General features: G+C 41.5%; 1 long non-coding RNA gene across 3 annotated transcripts in view; it reads right to left on the minus strand.

Annotated features, from left to right (window-relative positions):
- LOC127695299 (uncharacterized) overlaps positions 1 to 7,225 on the minus strand; it is a 46,290-nt gene extending 39,065 nt beyond the window's left edge. For 2 of the 3 annotated variants that reach the window (XR_007979962.1, XR_007979958.1), the window contains exon 1: positions 6,667 to 6,834. This is a non-coding gene — a long non-coding RNA (uncharacterized LOC127695299). Of the gene's footprint in view, positions 1 to 6,666; positions 6,835 to 7,076 lie in introns of those variants that run through there. The other variant, XR_007979961.1, reaches the window with a different exon arrangement.
- Positions 7,226 to 22,795: the final 15,570 nt, after the last annotated feature.

Raw genomic sequence — 22,795 nt, forward strand, 5'->3', positions numbered from 1 at the left:
CTTTCTCAATGGGTTCTGAGTCAATTCAGCCCTTTGTGGGGGAGAAGCTTGTATTGTCAGCTTTTTATCACTGAGACAAAATATCTAAGAGTAACAACTTAAGCAGGAAGTAGGATAATTACAATTCAGAGATTTCAGTTGATGTCCCATGGCCAGTTGGGTCCATTGTGTCTAAAGTGAGGCAAAGCATCATGGGAAGGGAAACAAGGCAGAGAAGGCTGATCACTGCATGATGGCACAGATGCTTAGAAAGCAATAGAAGAAGGTGACAGTGACAAGGAGAAGACACCTTTCAAAAGAGAGTTCTCAGAGACTTAATTCAATCATGCCCCATCTCCAAATGTTCCCACAACCTCCAAATAATATCATCAAATTACAAATCCATCAGCGGACTCACCCACTGATTCAGGGTTCTCATAACTCAGTTACTTCTCAATAATTGAACCCCAAATTGAGGATCAATCCTTCACAGTATGAACCTGTAGGGGAGGCTTTCTATCCAGGGGTGAAGGGTAGAAGTAGCATGGTTGGCTGACCACTCTGAAATTGTGTAGGCAGGAAAGATAGCCTGGAGCTGCTCACACATTGAAAATGGTGTGTCCCTTATCATAAAGAAGCATGTGCCCACATGCCACACACGAACACACACAGTGTTCGTGCTGTCCAAGAATTGTCAATCTGCTGTCACCAGTCCAGTGGGTGCCCTCCTGAACAGGTTGGCTTTCCCAGCACTGCCAAAAATGAGCAGCAGTGGGGGAGAAGCTCATCTGGATAGAACGGAGGCACCTTTCACTCTAGGGTGGCCTGTGTAGCCCACTGATATAATAGCAGTATCAAGATGCTTTGGTCTGATGTCAGACAATGAAGCCAGGCTGTATCCACAGGGTGTGTGCGGGCTGCCGTCTGATTGCTCAGCTCCTGTAGCTGCGTGAATGAGCTTGGAAAAATCTTCATTAACCGATGCATTAAGATAATGGAGAAATAATGGCACACACAGGACAATTACTTTCATTATTATGTAGGAATTAAATCAGAACATCTTTTCCCCACCCACTCTGCGCAGCTCAGAGAATGTTCTTAGGGGTTTTAAGCTCTCTTTCTCACTCAGATGGGGAAAGTTAACATAAGTGCTTGGACTTCAGTTCATTATCTCCCGATTCCGATATCTTCATGAACACAGGAAGTACATTTGTTTACATTTGTCCTCCTTTCCCCTGCCCAGTGGCTCTCAACCTTCTTAATGCTGTGACTCTTTAACACTGTTCCTCATGTGGTGGTGACTTCCAACCATAAACTTATTTTCATTGCTACTTCATAACTATTTTTGCTACTGTTATGAGTACTAACATAAACATCTGGTATGCAGGATGTCTGATATGTGACTCCCAAAGGGGTCGTGACACACAGATTGAAATCTACTGCTCTAACATTTCACAAAGGAGCCTTTGGCAAGATTTACTAAAATGATGGAAGATGGGAGAGGGTGGCACAAAAGAATTGTAGAGTTAAAGCTGCCAAGTTTAGCTGGCAGAGGGTCTGTCTGTCCCCCGAAAGCTCAAGTCCAAAAGATCCACAGGGTCTGTGCCTTCTTTCTTCTCCATGCCTACCACACTCTCTGAGTGGAGCCTGAGTGACACTGAGGGTGAGCCTATGCTTCTAGGGACAGAAAGAAGCCACAGGTTAGAGCGTGGTGAGGGTAGGAGACAGGAGAGAAGGAAGGTCTGGCACAGCAAGGGTGGAGGCTGTGAAGAAGTCTATCATGAGTTTGTATGCGCCTTCAGACTCTGAGTGGGCAACGGATCAACAAACGGCTTCCTTTCGGATCACATATGCCAGGCAGTGCTTTGAAGAGGTCTAATATACCAGTGATTGGCTGCATAAACTTTTGCTGCACAGCATTTGCACCAGGGAGCTGGGAGACTCCACAGCCTTTTGTGCATAGCTGGCCAGGAGAGAGAGATCTCCCAGCAGTGCTTTCACTTCTGAGCACAGAGGTGAGATCTCCACCTTCTTTCTGGATGGGACCAGCTAGGAGCACACAGGGCGTAAGATCAGTGGAACAGCTGGGATGGAAGTCTTCCCTCCACCATTTGCACCAGGGATCTGAGAGACTCCACAGCCTACTGAGCATAGCCCTCCAGGAAAGAGTGCTCTTCCAGCAGTGCTTTCACTTTTGAACTCAGGAGAAAGGACACAGGCTTACAGGCCCACAAGAGGAACAAACTCCAGCCAGAGACAACAATACCAACTAGCACCAGAGTTAACCTGATGGCAAAAGGCAAGCACAAGAACTCTACCAACAGAAATCAAGGCCACATGGCAACATCAGAACCCAGTTCTACCACCACAGCAAGTCCCAGATCCCCCAGCACACCTGAAAAGCAAGAGTCGGATTTAAAATCCTATTTCATGATGCTGATAGAGGGCTTCAAGAAAAACTTAAATAACTCCCTTAAAGAAATACAGGATAACATCAGCCAACAGGTAAAAGCCCTTAAAGAGGAAACACAAAAATCCCTTAAAGAAATACAGGAGATCATGGGTCAACAGGCAGAAGCCCTTAAAAAAGAAACAGAAAAATCCCTTAAAGAATTACAGGAAAACGCAATCAATCAAGTGAAGGAACTGAACAAAACCATCCAGGATCTAAAAGCGGAAGTACAAACAAAGAAATCACAAAGTGAGACATCTCTGGAGATAGAAAACCTTGGAAAGAATTCAGGAGTCATACATCAACAGAATACAAGAGATAGAAAGAACCTCAGGTGCTGAAGATACCATAGAAAACATTGACTCAACAGTCAAAGAAAATGCAAAATGCATAAAGCTGGTAACCCAAAACATCCAGGAACTCCAGGACACAATGAGAAGACCAAACCTAAGGATTATAGATATAGAGGAGAGCGAGGATTTACATCTTAAAGGCCCAGTAAATATCTTCAACAAAATTGTAGAAGAAAACTTCCCAAACCTAGAAAAAGAGATGCCCATGAAAATACAAGAAGCCTTCAGAAATCCAAACAGACTGGACCAGAACAGAAAGTCCTCCTGGCACACAATAATCAAAACACCAAATTCATTAAAAAAAAGAAAGACTATTAAAAGCAATAAGGGAAAAATGGCAAGTAACTTATAAATGCAGACCTATCAGAATCACACCAGACTTCTCACCAGAGATGATGAAAGCTAGAAGATCCTGAGCAGACCTCAAACAGACCCTAAGAGAACACAAATGCCAGAGGTTACTATATCCAGCAAAACTCTTAATCATCATAGATGGAGAAACCAAGATATTCCATGATAAAATGAAATTTACACAATATCTGTCCATAAATCCAGCCCTACAAAGGATAATTGATGGAAAATGCCAACACAAGGAGGGAAACTACACCCTAGAAAAAGGAAGAAAGTAATCCTCCAACAAACCCAAAAGGAGATATCCACACAAACATAAAAATAACAGGAAGCAACAATAATTATTCTCTAATATCTCTTAACAACAATGGACTCAACTCCCCAATAAAAAGACATAGACTAATGAAATATTTCTCATGTAAATCTTCAATTTTATCAGAAAATGTCTATAATTCTCCTTTTAATTAATTTAGTAATTTTTTTATGTCTACCATTTTATCTGCATTATTTTTCATGATAATCTTCAAATTTAATGTCTTTCTATATACTTCCTCCATTTTACCAGAAATGTTTCCAATGTAAATCTTTGATTTTATTACAAATGTTTCTAATTCCACAACTTCAATTAATTTAGAAAGAGTTTTTATATCTACCATTTTATATGTAAAATTTTCCATGAAATAGTCAATTTTAATGTGTTTGTCTATTTATTTCTTGAATTTTACCAGAAATATTTTCCATGTAAATCTTCAATGTTATCTAAAAATGTTTATAATTCCACCTTCAATCTACTTATAGTTATCTTTATGCCTATCATTTTATCTATATAATTTCCATGATAATCTTTAATTTTTACATGTTTTTTTCTATATATTTTTTCAATTTTATCAGAAATATTTTCCATGTAAATCTTCAAGTTTATCAGAAAATATTTATAATTCCACTTTCAATCAATTTAGGAATATTTCATGCCTACCATTATTATATCTCTATAAAATTTTCCATGATAACCTTTAATTCTAATGTTTTTCTACATTTTTCTACAATTTTATCAGAAATATTTTCCATGTAAATCTTCAATTCTATCATAAAATGTTTCTATCCCATATTTCAATTAATTTAGCAATGTTTTACATGCCTACCACTTTACTCTTTAATTTTCCATGAAAATTGTCAATTTTAACGTGTTTATCTGTAATATTTTCCATGTAAATCTTTAATTCTATCATAAAGTGTTTTTACTTCCCTTTACTTCCCTTTTCAATAAATAAAAGAAATTAAAAAAATACTTTTGCTACATCAAAATATTGAGCTAAAATTTAATACGGCAGGACTGGGTTACTAGCTTAAAAGTCTTGGTGTTCACTGTCATTGTTTATTTTTCTTTGACTGACCACGTCATAAACATTTTATTTTTTAACTTTGTTTTAGATTGTGGGGCAGGGTTCAAGGCTGGCCTTGAATTCGCTCTGTAGCTGAAGAAGAGCTTGAGCTTCTGATCATTCTGCTCCCATCTCTAGAGTGCAGGAATTACACACATGTACCACCAGACATGTGAGGTAAAGCCAGTGCGTTCGGTATACTAGGCAAGCACTCTACCGACTTAGCTATGGCCTCAACCCGAGTTGGGATTTTTTGATAATGGCCTGGCTCTCTGTTATCTGGCTATATGGACCATTGTGGGTAAGCACCATCCAATAAATACGTATGTATGTCCTAACCTAAAGTGAGTGTGATTAAGACATTGTTTGGAAATAAAGTTTTGTAAAGTTGTTCCTATCTATGTTTCTGTAGAGGGAGAGATACATGTATGGAATGGGGACATGGAGTCCAAGACATGAACAAGGACAAGGACCATTGGCTGATAAAGGCAGAGGAAAGCAACACAAGCAAGAACTGCCATGGCTGCCCACAGGTAGGCCTCTCCAGAGCCTTCATGGAGAGTGTGGTCCTGAGGAAGCTATGTTTGTGACTTCCGCTTCTGGACTGCGAGAGGATACATCTCTGATGTTTAAGCCATCCTGTTTGTGGTCACAAGTTCTGGTAATCATTAGCCTGGGAAACTAAGTCAGGACTTTAAGCAAACTGCTTCCATTTCCTGTCCCCACCCTAGACCTTTCAGGCATGGCTGTGTGCAGGACCTGGCCAAGGCTCCCTGTGGGTATGTCGTCTGTAAGCATGTATGACCTTTTGGGAATGCCGGTGTTTCTTCTTGGAATCAGGTGGCAGCTAGCTAAAGGGCTAGGCAGATATGCCAGTGTTGCTCATGCCTCCAACTTTCGAGGGTTCTCTTAGGCCAGGGTCATAGTGGATGGTTAGAAATATTTGGGGGTATTAAAAAATGGGGTACAGAGTTAAACAAAGAATTCTCACCTGAAGAATTTCGGATGGCGGAGAAACATCTTAAAAAATGCTCAACTTCATTAGTCATTAAGGAAATGCAAATCAAAACAACCCTGAGATTTCACCTTACACCAGTCAGAATGGCTAAGATTAAAAATTCAGGAGACAGCAGGTGTTGGCAAGGATGTGGAGAAAGAGGAACACTCCTCCACTGCTGGTGGGGTTGCAAGTTGGTACAACCACTCTGGAAATCAGTCTGGCGGTTCCTCCGAAAACTGGGCACCTCACTTCCAGAAGATCCTGCTATACCACTCCTGGGCATATACCCAAAAGATTCCCCAGCATGTAATAAGGATACATGCTCTACTATGTTCATAGCAGCCCTATTTATAATTGCCAGAAGTTGGAAAGAACCCAGGTGTCCCTTAACAGAAGAGTGGATGCAAAAAATGTGGTATATATACACAATGGAGTACTATTCAGCCATTAGAAACAATGAATTCATGAAATTCTTAGGCAAATGGATAAAGCTAGAGAACATCATACTAAGTGAGGTAACCCAGACTCAAAAGATGAATCATGGTATGCACTCACTAATAAGTGGATATTAACCTAGAAAACTGGAATACCCAAAACATAATCCACACATCAAATGAGGTACAAGAAGAACGGAGAAGTGGCCCCTTGTTCTGGAAAGACTCAGTGAAACAGTACTCAGCAAAACCAGAACGAGGAAGTGGGAAAGGTTGGGTGGGAAAACAGGGGGAGGGAAGGGGACTGATGGGACTTTCGGTGAGTGGGGGTCCAGAAAAGGGGAAATCATTTGAAATGTAAATAAATATATCAATAAATTAAAAAAATTAAAAAAAAAAGAAATATTTGGGGGAAGGAGAAGCTTATTAATAATCACCAATAGCATTCTGCAATGATAGTTGAGGAACATTCCTAGCCAGAAACTGCTGTGAGGGTGAAGCAGTGGATATTAAGCCACTGTGAAAGCCTGTGTGAGGCTGAGACAGAGAGCAAGGGTGATAAGGGTGGGAATATTACACATGTATGTAGAGAAGCCAGAAGTGTTAGGTTGCAGATCTCAGAGGCCAACAGAGACTGTCTGCGGGGTGTATAATGAGGGTATAGATGCCATTTTGCCTGACCAGTCTTAGCTTTACAAAGCCACAAGTCACTCACCTGTAACTCATGCAGTCTTAAGAAGGTGCCATGGATATCCCAGATCAGAGGAATTTTACTGGCAGAGTCAATCTTCCACAACCTGTCACAGAGCAGTTTTACTCAAAATAGGCTTAGTGAAAACATCTCTTCCCAGAAGAGCTTAGAAAGCTATGGGGCAAGCAGAGGGGTGTGGTCATGATGGTTGGATAATAGCCAAAGATGTAAGAAGGAGGAGCAAGGTCAGCCTTGGATAGGTCACACTTTTGATGGTTCCTGCAGAGAATACACACCCACCCACATATACACGCACACACATATACACCCACACGTACATTCACACACACACACACACACACACACACACACACACACACACACACACGCACGAGGGGAGGAGGAAAAGAGAGAAAGAGGGATGGAATGCTTACTAGTTGTCTGACAAAAGCTTTTCTCCTTTAACAATTATAGTAAATTCCTCAATCTTATTTCACTACTGCTGTGGGAGATAAAGGATGATCAGAACCGATTCCCACGGTGCTATGTTTGAATGTGGAATGCCTGAATGCTTGGTCCCAGCTGGTGGTGCTTTTTGGAGAAGTGGACACTTGCTAGAGGAAGTGCATCCTTGTGGGCGGGCCTTGAGGGTTGATAGCCTGGCCCCACTTCCTGGGTTTTTTTTTTTTTTTTTTTTTTTTTTTTTTTGCTTCAGGAGTGGGAATACAATACAACCAGCCACTTTCTGCTCCTGCTGCTAGGCTTGCCTGGCAATTGCCATGTTTTCTTCACCATAATAAAACAATTCCTTTGAACAGTGAGCCAAAATAACTCTCTTTTTCCTTAAGTTGCTTCTTATCAGATATTTGGTCACAGCAGAGAGGAAACTAACACAAGCTGGTAATTAGAGAGGCACTAGGAGAATAGGGTTTATTTGGCTTGCAATCTGAGGGTGCAGTCCATCATGGCAGCAGGAGAATGAGGCGACTGGTCACATTGTGTTCACTCAGGTCAGGAAGCAGGCGAGATGCATGCTGACACACAGCTCGCTTTCTCCTTTTTACTCAGGATTCCAGCAGATGGGTGGCACTAATCACAGTTAATAAGCTTCTCCCCACTTCAGTTATTCTAGAACTCCCTCACAGCCATGCCCAGAGCTTTGCTAGTAGGGGAGTCTAGCTCCTGTCAGGCTGACAATCACAGTAACTACTACACACCCACTGAAGGCTCTGGCAGGGTTATTCACTGTGCCTGGACTCTGCAAAGTCACATTCAGAATGAATTCAGTGGTTTCTCTGATTCCCAGGTCCTGGTGAACATGTAAAAAGAGGATCCCGCTGAGCTGCTTTCTCTAGTCTGGTAATGGCTCTGAACAGTGGGAAAGAAGAGGCAGAGGACAATTGCGCATGCGCGTGAGGAGCCAGAACTGGTGACACCAAATTTAGTGGCTTTTCTGCTTCCAAGCTGTCTCTCGGGGTCATTATGGATGCTGTCTCTTTCCTTCTACTGCCGTCTCACCATGACAGCTTTCTTCCTTGCTAGGTCCCTCTGTGTCCACTCACTTCTGAAGGTCCTCTGCCTCTAGACACCAGCGATTCTCAAGGCTCGGCCCCCACCCCCAAGTGCTTAATCCTAATTAGCTATTACACAGCCAAAGTGTCTGTGCCTGGGAGCAAAATACAGCGGGTTGGGATGGGTTCTTCTCTGGGATGAGCTAGAAACCAAGGACAATTGAAACTCCCAGGAATCCATGAGAGTGAGTCTAGCTAAGGAATGTGAAGCCATCTCCTGTAACCAGACAAGACTTCCAGTGCAGGGATTCAGACACCAATTAGCATCTGCTGTGAAGGCTGACAGGGTAGTCAGTGTTCTTCTTGTATACTGATGTTTTGGGGTAAAACAGGAATGGTACCAGCTTGAGGTCTGAATGTATCTGACCTTGGGAATGGCCACACTTCTTTCCCCAGATCTTTCTAGGGAACATCAACAAAATACTTAACTTTTATAGTGAAGGGATCTTCCATGACTGTATCCATCAACTGACTTAAGCAGAGGACCCTCAGGACTTCACTTTGTCCTATTCTGAAATGAGTTGTTGCCATCCATGAGACTGAGGGGCTGGGGAAAGAAGGGCTCTTCTGTCTCTTTATCTGCAGCCTGGCTACTAGGCAAGGCTCACCTCCCTCCAGGCTGCACTCTACAGCGCGGGCACTGGTTCCAGAGGCTCCAGCCCTCTGCAAATGTGGGATTCAGAGATTCATCTCCACCTGAGTCACATACTGCTTCGTGCTGGGGAGCACTGTGGCTGGGCTCGAGGAAGGGAAAGGCAAGATGAGACCTGCAGTTTGAAAAAAAACTGTTTAGGATGCAGAGACTGTTTAGTCTGCTAAGTCTGAGGCAACTGCATTTCAGACAACCCCTGTGTCCTGCTGAGACCTGAACTTCCTCTCATGGTACAGGCAGAAAACAGTTGCTGAGTTAGGCAGTTTTTAGAGCAACGAAGCCACAGCTGCCCACATAATTTCCTCTCTCTACTAGTCTGCTTTCATTGATCTTGCTGTGTTCTACTTCTGCACAACGCCCCCCCCCCCAGACTCCCCAACCCTTTCCCTCTGCCCACTTTTATTTCTCCCAAGACCACACAGTGAGGACAGATCAATGGTATAAGAACTGAATTATTTTCTGCCACTCTCTCTCTGATGAGGACAGAGTGGAAAGAGGGGTACATGATTGGAAAGAATTCGGGACAGGAAGTCTCAGCATCTGGAGTTTCCCAGTTTTGTCCCTATCCTCTCCCCTGGGAGGGAGGACCAGCCTCCCACTCTCCATAGTAGAGAGGCCATGCTGATAAGTTCCCTGCAGTCCCGCTGGGGTTAAGACTGAAACAGGCAAGCTGCTCCTGGCTCTCACATGATGGTGCTTTCGGAATTAATTCAAGTTGGTAATTTAAGTAAGTTCCAGCTGCAGCTGCTTTGGAGGAAGCCAGCCTTTCTCCAGACGTTTTAATGGATGGCCAAGGTGCTGGTTCATCAGAAGACTGCTTCCCCCAGGAAGCCTCCAAAAAGCATAAGCACAGATAAGCAGTGGAGAATCCCCGGGGCATCCTGAAGTGGGCATCCTGAAGTGGGCATTCCATCCGCATGAGGAGCCCAGGAGAGGCCTCACAGGGGTTTCAACAAAGGTAAAAGACACGTGGATCTGTCCCAGCCAGGAGCCCTGGGCTGGCGCAGGGGATTGGCCTTCTTTGAAACACAGCTTTACTTAGCTGTTTGAAATTTTATCACAAACTCAAATGATGGTATATAAAGCAATTAGAAATAAGGAAGAAATAGGCATCTCTTAAACCTCTTTTTTACAGTAAGCCACAAAATAGCAAGTTGTATACATTGATAAAACCCTCTTAATTGCATGCCATTTATATAAGATACATAAATAACTCCTATTTATTGAAGACTTAACGAATGTCAAGACTTAATTAAAGGCTTTACATGCATTATCTAATCAGATCCTCCCAAAAATTGTAAGGAAAGTAATATTTTAAGACCTAACTATATAGATGAGAAAAGCAGTGTAGATGAACTCCTCAGATGCCAGAATTAGTAAGAATCAAAGCCAAGTAGTGAATGCAGTTCCTGTAACTCTAAGAAAACTATTGACAGTGATTGATTATTTCCTAAAATGGGTCATTCTCTTCATCTAAGAGCATCTATAATAAAAAACATTATAAATATAATTTGCATATATAATACATGTGAAGAATGTTTTATTGGAAACCAGCCAATTAATTTTTAAAAGAACAAAATCTGAACAAAGTCTTGTGCATTTTTATTTTCATCTTTTTCATTCTCTGATGTCAAAGGCCGCTTTGCAAGGCCCTTCGTCTGCGTGTAATCTTTAAAAATACTCTGAGGACTAATTGTTTAGCCACTTAGTGAATCTCATTCCCTTGGAGATTCTCTACCTGGCTTAATAACATCTTTTAAGAAAGTTGAGTCACACCAGGCAGTGGTGGTGCATGCCTTTAATCCTACCACTTGGGAGGCAGAGGCAGGTGGATTTGAGTTCAAGGCCAGCCTGGTCTACAGAGTTCCAGGAAAGCCAGGGCTATACAGAGAAACCCCGTCTCGGAAAAACAAAACAAAACAAAACAAAACAAAAAAAAACAAAACCAAAAAACAAAATATAAAAAACAAACAAACAAAAAAGAAAGTTGCATGGAATCACACAGGCATGACTGTAAGTCAATTGCAATATCCTCAGATATTTCATAACGGGCTGGTGTTTGTGTTTTGTTTTGCTGACTCTGGGGTAAATGAGCTTTTTATAAGGATCAGTGTGTTAGCATAAAAGAAAATGTCTGCAAAGCTTTGCTTTCTGATTCACATTTCCAGGGTGGGATGTTTGTAAATCCGTAACTTCCAAATGCTGAGTAGACACTTGTTTTACAAAAGGTCACACTGGCCATGGGGAAATGAGCTTCTGTATGGAAGGCTGTTCATCTTAGTGCTTCAATTAATCTCACAGTTGCAGAGCATCAGAGTGGGTGGAGAGCAAGCTCACGCCTGGAATGCAGCCCCTGAATCTGAAATAGCACAGGATTTCTCAAGGCAGTGGGAAGAGGCTCAACAACCAAAAGCACTGCTGACTCTCTGGAGGATCTGAGTTCGGATCCCAACACCTACAACAGGTGGCCCAGAACTGCCTGTAAGTCCAGCTCCAAGAGACCCAATGCTCTTAACTCTCTTAACACCCTCTTCCGGTCTCTGCACATTTGGCACACCCTCACATGCATATATATGCATATAAATAAAAATGTAAAAACAAAAAATCAGAGGAAAATGGCCACTGGCACTATAACTTCTAAGAGTGCTACCATCTCAAGAGTGTCTATGGCAGGGGCTGTCAACCTGTATACCAAGACCCCTTTGGGGGACAAATGACCCTTTCACAGAGTGAGCCTAAGACCATCCTGCCTATCAGATACTTACATTAAGACTCATTACAGTAGCAGAATCACAGTTACGTAGCAACAACAAAAGTAATTTTATGTTTGGGGGAGTCACCATAATATGAGGAACTGTATTAAAGGGTCACATGCAGTATTTGGAAGGTTGAGAACCATGGGTCTATGGAATCTTCTAGATTTCCAAGGCTATTAACTCATTTTCATTTGTGCTTATAGCTTAACATATGGGCCACAGCATTGGTCTTGGCAGGCTATAGTCAAAGATGTAGGATACTCATTATATAGGCCATAAGCTTTGGCTCATTTATCTTTAGAGTTTGTTGTCAGAAATAAAGAACTCTTGCCTTTCCTTCTTGATGATGTTAGACATGAAAGCATGTGGTTCTCATTAGCTCTGCTCTCCTCCACATCTAGCTCCTGATGCAAAGCTGGGCTCAGCACTGAGAAGATGCTCAGTAACCACAGACAGACCCATGTATCCTCCTGACCTATTAGCCAGTGTAACTGTTTCTTGGCATTGGAACATTCTCACCTGGAGGGGTGGTGGGCCTCACGAGGTGCTTGAATCTGACAAGAAACTAGCAAAGTTCACAAAGTTCTTAATTGAGATTATATAAGCAGTAACATTCTTGTTGGGGGATAGAGAGTCTTCAGTGGTGTGTTGCCTGCAAGTTGCACATTTCAGCCATTCTGGAGTAGGCTTTTCAGGGGCACAGCTTCTGTGGCCACCCATGCTCCTGTAAGTATCCACAGAAAATACAATGGTTCCATAAGCTGGACTTACATACACTCATTGATCTGCTCTGTGTTTCTTTATTTGGGGTGATGAGAAATGAGTTCAAAGGAAAAGCCATGCAACAAGGCGGGGAAGGGGGCAGGGGGGCGGTCAACACAGAGCCACAGTGCCACTAACTATGTCCCACACAGTAGCAAGCTCCCTCCCACAACTCTTGTACTAAATCCAACTTCTTGCCCTGTGAGACAGATTCCTTTTTACTCCATTGGCTTATGAGCAAATGGAGGCTCTAGGAAGCAAACCCACACGTCCATCCAGGGCTGCAAACGCTGTTGCAGAAGATAGAGCAGAGGCTTGTCATCATGTCTGCCCAACTGCAGAGCCCTGTGGGCTAAATCTCTATGCACTGTTGTATCTACACAGTATGGCTTCTAACAAGGAAAATCCTCAGATAGGGTGTCCTACACAGCATCTGGGGAGAGGTGTGTGTTAGGAAGGAGCCAGAGGTTTATCTGTGAAGTATTGTTCTCACCCCAGTCCTACAATCTCAGCCCCATGCTGGGAGAAGCCATGTCCATATCACCCCAGAAAACATGGACTCCAGGTCAAAGTCGAACTCTACACAAGCAGTAGTAGCTAGAATACAAAGAGTACTCCCCCAGGCCACCCAAGCCACAGGTCCCACAGTGTGGCATAAAGAGGTAACATATGCCCCAATGGTGCTGGTGGATTGCATTCTAGGAGAAGAACTCAGGAAAGAACACATTTTAAAAATGACAATAACTGTACTCGCTCTTGCTCTACTACCAAAGCTGGAAATGAATCTTCCCTTCACTCCCAAAGGAAATGCCACCTCTGTCTTTTGAGCTACTAGATAGATAACCAGGGAAAGAGTTTATGATGAAGACAGTCATGCCTCTGCTTTCAAGATACACGAGAACGTGAGAAATTACTGGAGTTGTTTTCCCATAATGACAAGACACGGGTAATATGCTAGTAAAAGGGAAGCATGACTTCATATTTATAAAATACTGCTTTTTGTAGAATTATTTTGAAAGGGATAGAAGGACATTTGTAGTTCTAGATTTTTTTTAAATTCTACGTTTTAATAAGGGTTCTCAAACCCTTCTAGCTAACTGTACAAAGGTAGGGGAGAAAAGATGGTAAACAGGACAAGGGGGGTATGGACCTGTTTAGAAGTAGTTCTTTGGGGCAATTCCAATCTCTGTTGTCAGGATACCATCAGTCCAGTTCAGTGGTGTCAGGATAGCAAAAACAAATCAGCAGGGGTGACACGATCCCACAGATATAGTTAGGGCTCTATTGAATCAGCAAGAGTCAGAGGGAGTAACCAGAACCAGCCAGGATATCAGAAGTTCTCTGCCGTGTCTATCTCAATGAAGTGAAGATCAGCCAAGACTGGAGGCTAACAAAACATTGCAAGGCTAGCTACACAAGTGCCCCTTTACTGTCTGATCAATCCTATTTATACTCTCTCCAAACATCATGTGTCCTCACACATGTCTTGCTTCAGCAAGATATCACATGAGTCTGCATCACATGACCCAACCAGAAACTTCCACTTCAAACATTCATCCAGACATCAACAGAGAAGAGGTAGCTTGTATTGGTTTTTAACTTTAAGTTTTGAGTTAACATATATTACTAATGATATTAAATTTTTAAATAATGAATAATTTCAAATTTTAAACTGAATAACTGAGAGGGCCTTACAGTTCCATTGCTGCTTTGTACATGGGCATATAACACAGGTCGGGTCAATACAACACATCACATTCTTGCAGGAGACCTGCCTCTAATGTTGATGCTGATGTTAATGGCCAGAGAACACTTCCTTAAACATCAAACTGCCTGCAAACTTTAATTTCCCATGGAATGGCAAAAGTGGAACATGGACACCCTCACCTTATTCATCTCCCCAAGTACAGCACAAGGGATTAGGTAACTTCTACCCTCCCATCAGTCAGACAGATCAATCTGAACGAATTCTCCAGTGGAGACAATGTTTTGCTGTCTGCATTTGACCTAAACAACTAAAAGTATTATAAATTATTTGTAGTACTCAAGTCTTTTTTATAGTTTTATGGTTCCTCCACACTACAAATATTTTTTGGTTTAAGGGTTTAGATCAGTATACCATGCATATACAGATACCACATTCCATATATACAATAATATCCACACATACTACACACACAAACAACCCACACACGCCATACAACACCCCCATTCCATCCTTTTCACACATATATGTATGGATATATATTTCCACATGCCCATGTTCTTATCTTTAAACAGGAATAATCATTCCCTAATTACCTCACAAACTGTGGTTGGTATCAGCTAAAATAAAAGGAAAGACCTCTAGCATAATGTCTGGCATATAAGTATTAGATAATGCCAAATTTTCTGTAACAAGAAAATAAACTCTATAATGAATCAAAATAAAAATGAACTTTAAATTTAAACCACTTTCTTATTCTCCAAATGTCAATTCACCTATTTTTCTGGATGTTACTGTCTATGAAATTTACCATAACTTAAAGCGTAAAGAGCCAAGATGTTTTCTAATAGCTGCTTTTTAAGAGAGCTCAAACTACTAGGAAAGAGACTGACTTTTTAATAAGTGCTTCAATCTTTAAAACTGTAGAAACCGTCTGGACACTTAACTAATTGCTTGTCAGTCTGCCCTACAGGCATGATCATACAAACACACAAGAGATACGTGCCACTTGTCTGGGTTCCAACACAGTAGACACTCTTTGGATTTAAGTGTCCAGTATGGGGGCTGGAGAGATGATGGCTCAGTGGTTAAGAGGATCGGCTGCTCTTCCAGAGGTCCTGAGTTCAATTTCCAGCAACCACATGGTGGCCCACAACCATCTGCAATGTGATCTGTTGTACTCATATACATAAAATAAATAAATAAATCTTAAGTGTCCAGTGCCCATGCTCCTTAGGTGGAGGCCCATGAGGCTACTGCAGGACCCTGAAGCAGCATCCCTCAAAGAAGCCCTGTATGGAGGAATGGAGAATGAAGTCAGAGCCTCTACAGACCACTCTTGGACTCTTTCATTACTCACAATATTTTCCTTTGTCATTTTGTCTCATGGGTTTGGAAAGTATTTATTGGCTTGGGTCTCTGCTGTCTAGTCACCTACTGCTGGGAAAGCAAGGCCACATGATAGACAAGTGTCTGCTAGGGCTCATGCTTCTGGATGATGATGTGTGTGTGTGTGTGTGTTTGTGTGTGTGTACCTGTGTGCAGCAAGTGGAATGGTGAATAGTGTTGATTTTCAGGGATCTGTTGTTGCAGGACTGACATCTCCAAAGGTCTTCTCCAGACTCACTCTTGTTCCAAAAGAATTATTTTGCTTACATCTTACGTTTTCTGGATGATGTCCTCTCTCTGGATTTCAGTGGCTTATCTAGAAATACTTCAGTGATGCTGAAGAGCCTTTGAGCTTTAACAGTACCCAACAACATGTCATGCAGCACTGGGGAGCTGGTTTCAAAAGAGCATTCAGTGTTGAGGACAGGTGATAGGCCCCACATGGTAAGGTTGACTATAATAGAATTGCCAAGAATGAACTCTGTCCCAAATACACCATTCTCATAGAATAATGCAGTCTAAGTTGGCTTAATAGGGCTATTCCTCTTTGGAAAGTGAATTTCCTCCTCTGTGCAGTTTTATGGTGTTTGAAAACAGAGTGCCCACCATCCAACCATGCTGTTATCGCAATGTTTTGCTACAACCCACTTCCCCCAATGAACTTATTATCTGCTGGGGCAAGAAACTTAGGCCCTGGGTGGGGTAGTATGGGGGTGAACCTTGATTTGAGGTTACATTACCTTCCATGTTGAATCTGCCAAATGGGCTTTCACAATGTGCCATGTCCCAGAATCCCTGTTTCTAGTCACCCAGAGTTCTGTGATCTCTAGGCTGGGTGACAGAATAACAAAATCTGTAACTATTTTGTTTGAACTACTTCTTTCATTTCAGAAGCTGTGAAATCTTCAGTGGAAATCTTCAGTGGTCTTCAGACTATGCCTCTGAGAAAAATTAGGTGCATCTCACAGAACAAATTATATATGAAACATTGCCCTCCAGGAAATTCATTTTTTCTACTGAATTATTAGGTAAAGATGAGAACTACTTTCCCCAATAACCTCAGTCTCCCAAGACCCAAAATCTTCATTGTATCATCAAGATTACTTGTATTTTGGTGCCAATATCACTATTATCTAGCTATCCAGGCTCTTAAGATTTAAGGGTTACACAAATAGGATCTCCACAAATGACTTCATCATTCAGAAGAGGTATTTGTTTTTCTGATGCAAGATTAACTTTCTACCCATAAAAGATGCTTTCTTCTCGGAAAGACAATTTTGTTCTATTTCTTTTTCTTTCTTCCTTCCATTCCCCCTCTATGTTTCTCAGTTTCTCCCTCCTCTCCCCTTCCTTCTTCTCCTTTCTCTGCTTTTCTTCACCCCTTCCTTCTCCTCACCCCTTCCCTCTCCTCACCCCTTTCCTCTCCTCACCCCTTCCCTTCCTTGCACTTCCTTCCCTATTTTCTCCCCTCCTTTTCTGTCCTCTCTCCTTCCTTCCTGTTCCTCTCTTATCTTCCTTCTCTTCTTTTTCTCCCCCTCATCTGTACTGCTTAAGATGGAACCTACTGCCTTATGCCTTCTAAGCCAGTGTCCTCTCATGCAGCTTATACCAAAGTCCTTGTTCAAGCCCTTTGACCAACAAAAGAAATAAATACTGATGGTCACGTGACCGAGGTCCATTCATTAATGGCTTACCCAAGTATCTAAGACCACATTATCTTACAGCATAAACACAATGGCTAGCTGCTGAAAATGCTAAAGGAAGGATCATCAAAAACATGAACAGCTGTGAAGTAGTAGAGAAAAAGGACAACCAAGGCCATTTGTTTAGAGAAAAGGTGGGCATGGGATGAGCTGCTCCGCTTTGGAGAAGTCTATATGACTGTGCTGTTGATTGTCAACTGGAGCAGATTGAGAAGCACTTTCATAATTGATAAAGATTAAGGTCAAAGGGATACAAATTGGAAAGGAAGAAGTCATAATATCACTATTTGAAGATGATATGATTATATACTTAAGTGACCCCAAAAATTCCACCAGAGAGTTCCTAAACCTGATAAACAACTTCAGCAAAGTGGCTGGATATGAAATTAATTCAAACAAATCAGTAGCCTTCCTCTACTCAAAGAATAAGCAGGCTGAGAAAGAAATTAGGGAAACAACACCCTTCACAGTAGTCACAAATAATATTACATACCTTGGTGTGACTCTAACCAAGCAACTGAAAGATCTCTATGACAAGAACTTCAAGTCTCTGAAGAAAGAAATTGAAGAGGATTTCAGAAGATTAAAAAGATATCCCATGCTCATTGACTGGCAGGATTAATATAGTAAAAATGACCATTTTGCCAAAAGCAATCTACAGATTCAATGCAATTCCCATCAAAATTCCAACTCAATTCTTCATAGAGTTAGAAAAAGCAATTTGCAAATTCATTTGGAATAACAAAAAACCCAGGATAGCAAAAACTATTTTCAACAATAAAAGAACTTCCAGTGGAATCACCATCCCTGGTATCAAGCTGTATTACAGAGCAATAGTGGTAAAAAAAAAACTGTATGGTATTGGTAGAGAGAGAGGCAGGAAGATCAATAGAATAGAATTGAACACCCAGAAATGAACCTACACATCTATGGTCACTTGACTTTGACAAAGGAGCTAAATCATCCACTGGAAAAAAAGACAGCATTTTTAACAAATGATGCTTGTTCAACTGGAGGTCAGAATGTAGAAAAGTGCAAATTGACCCATTCTTATCTCCCTATACAAAGCTCAAGTCCAAGTGGATCAAGGACCTCCACATAAAACTAGATACTCTGAAACGTATAGAGGAGAAAGTGTGGAAGAACCTTGAACACATGAACACAGGGGAAAATTTCCTGATCAGAACACCAGTGGCCTATGCTCTAAGATCAAGAGTCGAGATATACGACCTCATAAAATTGCAAAGCTTCTGTAAAGCAAAGGACACTGTCAATAGGACAAAATGGCAACCAACAGATAGGGAAAAGATCTTTACCAATCCTACATCCAATAGAGAGCTAATATCCAATATATGCAAAGAACTCAAGAAGTTAGACTCAAGAGAATCAAATAACCCTACTAAAAATGGGGTACAGAGCTAAACAAAGAATGTTCAATTGAGGAATATGGAATGGCCAAGAAGCCTAAAGAAATGCTCACCATCCTTAGTTATCAGGGAAATGCAAATCAAAACAACCCTGAGATTCCACCTCACACTAGTCAGAATGGCTAAAATCAAAAACTCAGGTGACAACAGATTCTGGTGAGGATGTAGAGAAAGAGGAACACTCCTGCATTGCTATTGGGATTGCAAGCTGGTACAACCACTCTGGAAATCAGTCTGGCCGCTCCTCAGAAAATTGGACATAGCATGACCTGAGGACTCAGTTATACCACTCCTGGGCATATACCCAGAAGATTCTCCAACAAATAACAAGCTTCACTATGTTCATAGCAGCCTTATTTATAATAGCCAGAAGTCGGAAAGAAACCAGATATCTTTCAACAGAGGGATGGATACAGAAAATGGGGTATATTTACACAGTGGAGTACTTACTCAGCTATTAAAAATGATGAATTCATGAAATTCTTAGGCAAATAGATGGAACTAGAAAATATCATCCTGAGTGAGGTAATCCAATCACAAAAGAATACACATGTTATGTAGTCACTGATAAGTGGATTTTGGCCCAAAAGCTCTGAATATCCAAGATATAATTCACAGGTCACATAAAGCTCAAGAGTCCAAAGCGTGGGTGCTTCAGTTCTTCTGAGAAGGGAACAAAATACAGGAGTAAACACACAGACATGTAGGGCAGAGACTGAAGGAAATGTCATCCAGAGACTGTCCCACCTGGGGATTCATCCCATATACAGTCACCAAACCCTGACATTATTGTGGATGCCAAGAAATGCTTGCTGAAAGGAGCCTGATATGGCTGTCTTCTGAAAGGCCAGCTTGAGCCTTGCAAATACAGAGGTGATTCTAGCACCTAACCATTGGACTGTGTGCGGGGGTGGGGAGGGTGGGAGAGGTGGGGGTGGGTCACCAGTGGAGGAGTTAGAGAAAGGACTGAGGAAGCTGAAGGGGTTTGCAACTCCATAGGAAGAACAATAACATCTACCAACCAGAGCGCCCAGAGCTCCCAGGGACTAAGCCATCAACCAAGGAGTACACATGGCTCCAGCTGCATATGTATCAGAGGATTACCTTGCCAGGTATGAATAGGAGGAGAAGTCCTTGGTCCTATGAAGGCTTGAGAGATGCCCCAGAGTAGGAGGACTTGAGAGTGGGGAGGTGGGAGTGTGGTAGGTGGAAGTACATCCTCATAGAAGCAGGGGGAGGGAAATGGGATGGGGATTTCTGGGAGGGGAGAAACCAGCAAAGGGGATAACATTTGAAATGTAAATAAAGAAAATATCCAATAAAAAACATAAAAAATTAAGAGTATATGTGTGTAATGTGTTTGTGTGTCCATGCATGCAATTGTGTCTGAGTATGTGTGTATGTTTGTGTGTGTGTGTGCTTGTATCTGTGTCTGTGTGGTTTCCACAGATGATTAACTATGCTCTAAATATTACTGGCACCTTCCCATGGGCTGGATGTCCAGGTGAAATGGGAGAAATTCAGGATATGGTTTTGTGGTATAATTTGTACTAATATACGTTACACCTCCCCTTCTTTCCCCCTCTCTTATTCTTGGCCATGGTGATGTGAGGTGTTCTGCTTCACATCCCCACCATGACTGTGAGGATGAGCCAAACGAATCTATTACTCTGTAAATTGTTTTTTCTTAGAATTTCCTACAACAATTGAAAGTCAAAAATAACTAGGGCCTTGGTACTCAGGTGGATTAGTTGCTGTACTGACAACTGTTTTTAGAAATTTCTAGAAGTGGTTTGTAGGGGGAATTTGGAAATTTTGGGATTTCAGGCTAGAACAGCTCTAGTATACTGTAAGTGGATTGTAATGGGTCATTCTGCTGAGTACGCAGAGATTTCAGGAATTATCTAGATTGCCACTCATCCAGACGCAAACACATAAAGGTTTTAATTCATTTGAAAGACTTTGCTTTGAGAAGAGAGCTCCAAATGTCCTTGTTTGCAGAGATCCGACTAGAAAAAGGAAGTAGGGAAGTAGCTTCTTACACTCAGTCATCCACTTAAACACTTAGAGTCTACTTTGGCCTAAGGGGTCAATCTACTGTTGAAACAGACCTTGGAGTTTTTCACACAATCTTGGCTTTTCAGGTGTGCACAATGCAACAGTTATGGTATCATGGAGGAGTCCATCCAGACAGCATAAGATCCACAGTCCCTGTTGATAGCTCCTCAAGGGACAATGGTTGAAGTGTGTACTCAACGCCAAATGAAACACTGGAGCTGATGTTTCTCATTCTGAGGCTTGGCTGTGATTTCAATACATCTTCATTCGCTATTCTCCTCCTCTTCCCCTTTGGAGCAGGATCGTTTTATTCTTTGCTACTGTAGATTATCAATACATGAGTTGACTTTTGATTTTTAAAAGAGTTTACAACTAAAGAAAGTATCTCAAGTCTCAAAGAAGACCCTGCACCTGGACTTTTGAATAATACTGAAGTATTAAGTCCAGACTGTTGGTAATAGACCAAATGCACTCCGCATTTCAAGATGAATATGAATTTGGGACACAGGTAGGAGTAGAGACAGACTGATAATGGTTCAAGAAGACATATTTGGGTATCAAGCTGACAAGAAGTAGAGTTGTTATAATTGATCTTTGTGGTCAACTTGATTAAATTAAGAAGTACCTGGGAGATTATAAAGCACACCTCCAGGTATTTCTAATCAGGATTAACCAACATGAAGGACACAGAAGCTGAATCTAAAATGGAAATCATGATAGTTCTTACCTACTTTGGGTTGTTTTGTAGGTGAAAGGATCTCTTATTGTCAGGTGACTAAGAACAGTGAATTCTATTTGGACCTGTAGTTGAAAGATACAGGGAGAAAGTGGAAAGAGGGTGAGGGAGAATAAGGAAGTGAGGAAGAGTCAGTGAGAAGAGAGGAAAACATGAATATTTAAGGGTCCTCACCATCCCCCTCCTAATTCTCTCACAGGTATCCCCTGACTCTTTGTCCCATTGGTTTACGAGAAGAGACTATTCAGTGGGGTAGTATATGTTGGGGAAAAGAGAGAAAGAATGTAAGAGTAAGGATGGATGGAGGTGTTGATTTATTAATCATCATAACTGTATTCTCAAACATGTATAGATCATACAACATATCAATGTGCTCTTGTGGTTAAACGAGTCACTTCTGGGAACTGACTTCTGAGATCTGTGTTCAATTTAAAGCTGACTTACGATGTCTTCCAAAGAAATTGACAATTCTAGTATTGAGTCTCAGTTTTGGGAGACTGTGGACAAAATGTAAACATGGTCTTGGAGTAATGTGCCCACTATTTTTGTTTTAATTTTTTTCTCTTGGACATTGTTTTTGTTTTATACATCAACATGGAAGAATTTATGAACCGTCAGGATCTAAGCTCATTGAAAAAGCAGATGATTCATTATTTTTATTTTATTTTCTAAATTCTTCGTTTACATTCCAAATGCTTTCCCCTTTCCCAGTCCCCCCCTCCCCATATGTCCCATAAGCCTTCTTCTCTCCACCCATTCTCCAATCACCTCCCTCCTTTTTTTCTGTCCTGGTACTCCCCTACAATGCTGGATCAAGCCTTTCCAGGATCAGGGCTCTCTCCTTACTTCTTCATGGGAGTCATTTGATATGTTAATTGTGTCTTGGGTATTCAGAGCTTCTGGACTAATTAATATCCACTTATCAGTGATTGCATTCCATGTGTATTTTTTTGTGATTGGGTTACCTCATTTAGGATGATATTTTCCAGTTCCAACAATTTGCCTAAAAATTTCATGAATTCATTGTTTTTAATTGCTGAGTAGTATTCCATTAAGGACACATGCTCCACTATGTTCATAGCAGCCTTATTTATAATAGCCAGAAGCTGGAAAGAATCCAGATGTCCCTCAATGGAGGAATGGATACAGAAAATGTGGTATATTTACAGATGATTCATTATGAAGAATGCTAACTTGTACTCTCCACTCCCAGGTGCGTTCAGCTCTCCGGGTACCTCCCCATTCCTCTACAATGGCTTCTGTGAATAGCTGCTTTGCATCTGGATTCAATTCATTGCTCCTCCTTTAATTGGCCAAGAGCATCTAATTATCAGCCCATGCCTGGTCAATTATCTGATTTCCTGCAGTATCTATCAATCAACAGGACAGCACCT

The sequence above is a fragment of the Apodemus sylvaticus genome, chromosome 1 (assembly GCF_947179515.1).
Source record: "Apodemus sylvaticus chromosome 1, mApoSyl1.1, whole genome shotgun sequence".
Classification (NCBI taxonomy): Eukaryota; Metazoa; Chordata; class Mammalia; order Rodentia; family Muridae; genus Apodemus; species Apodemus sylvaticus.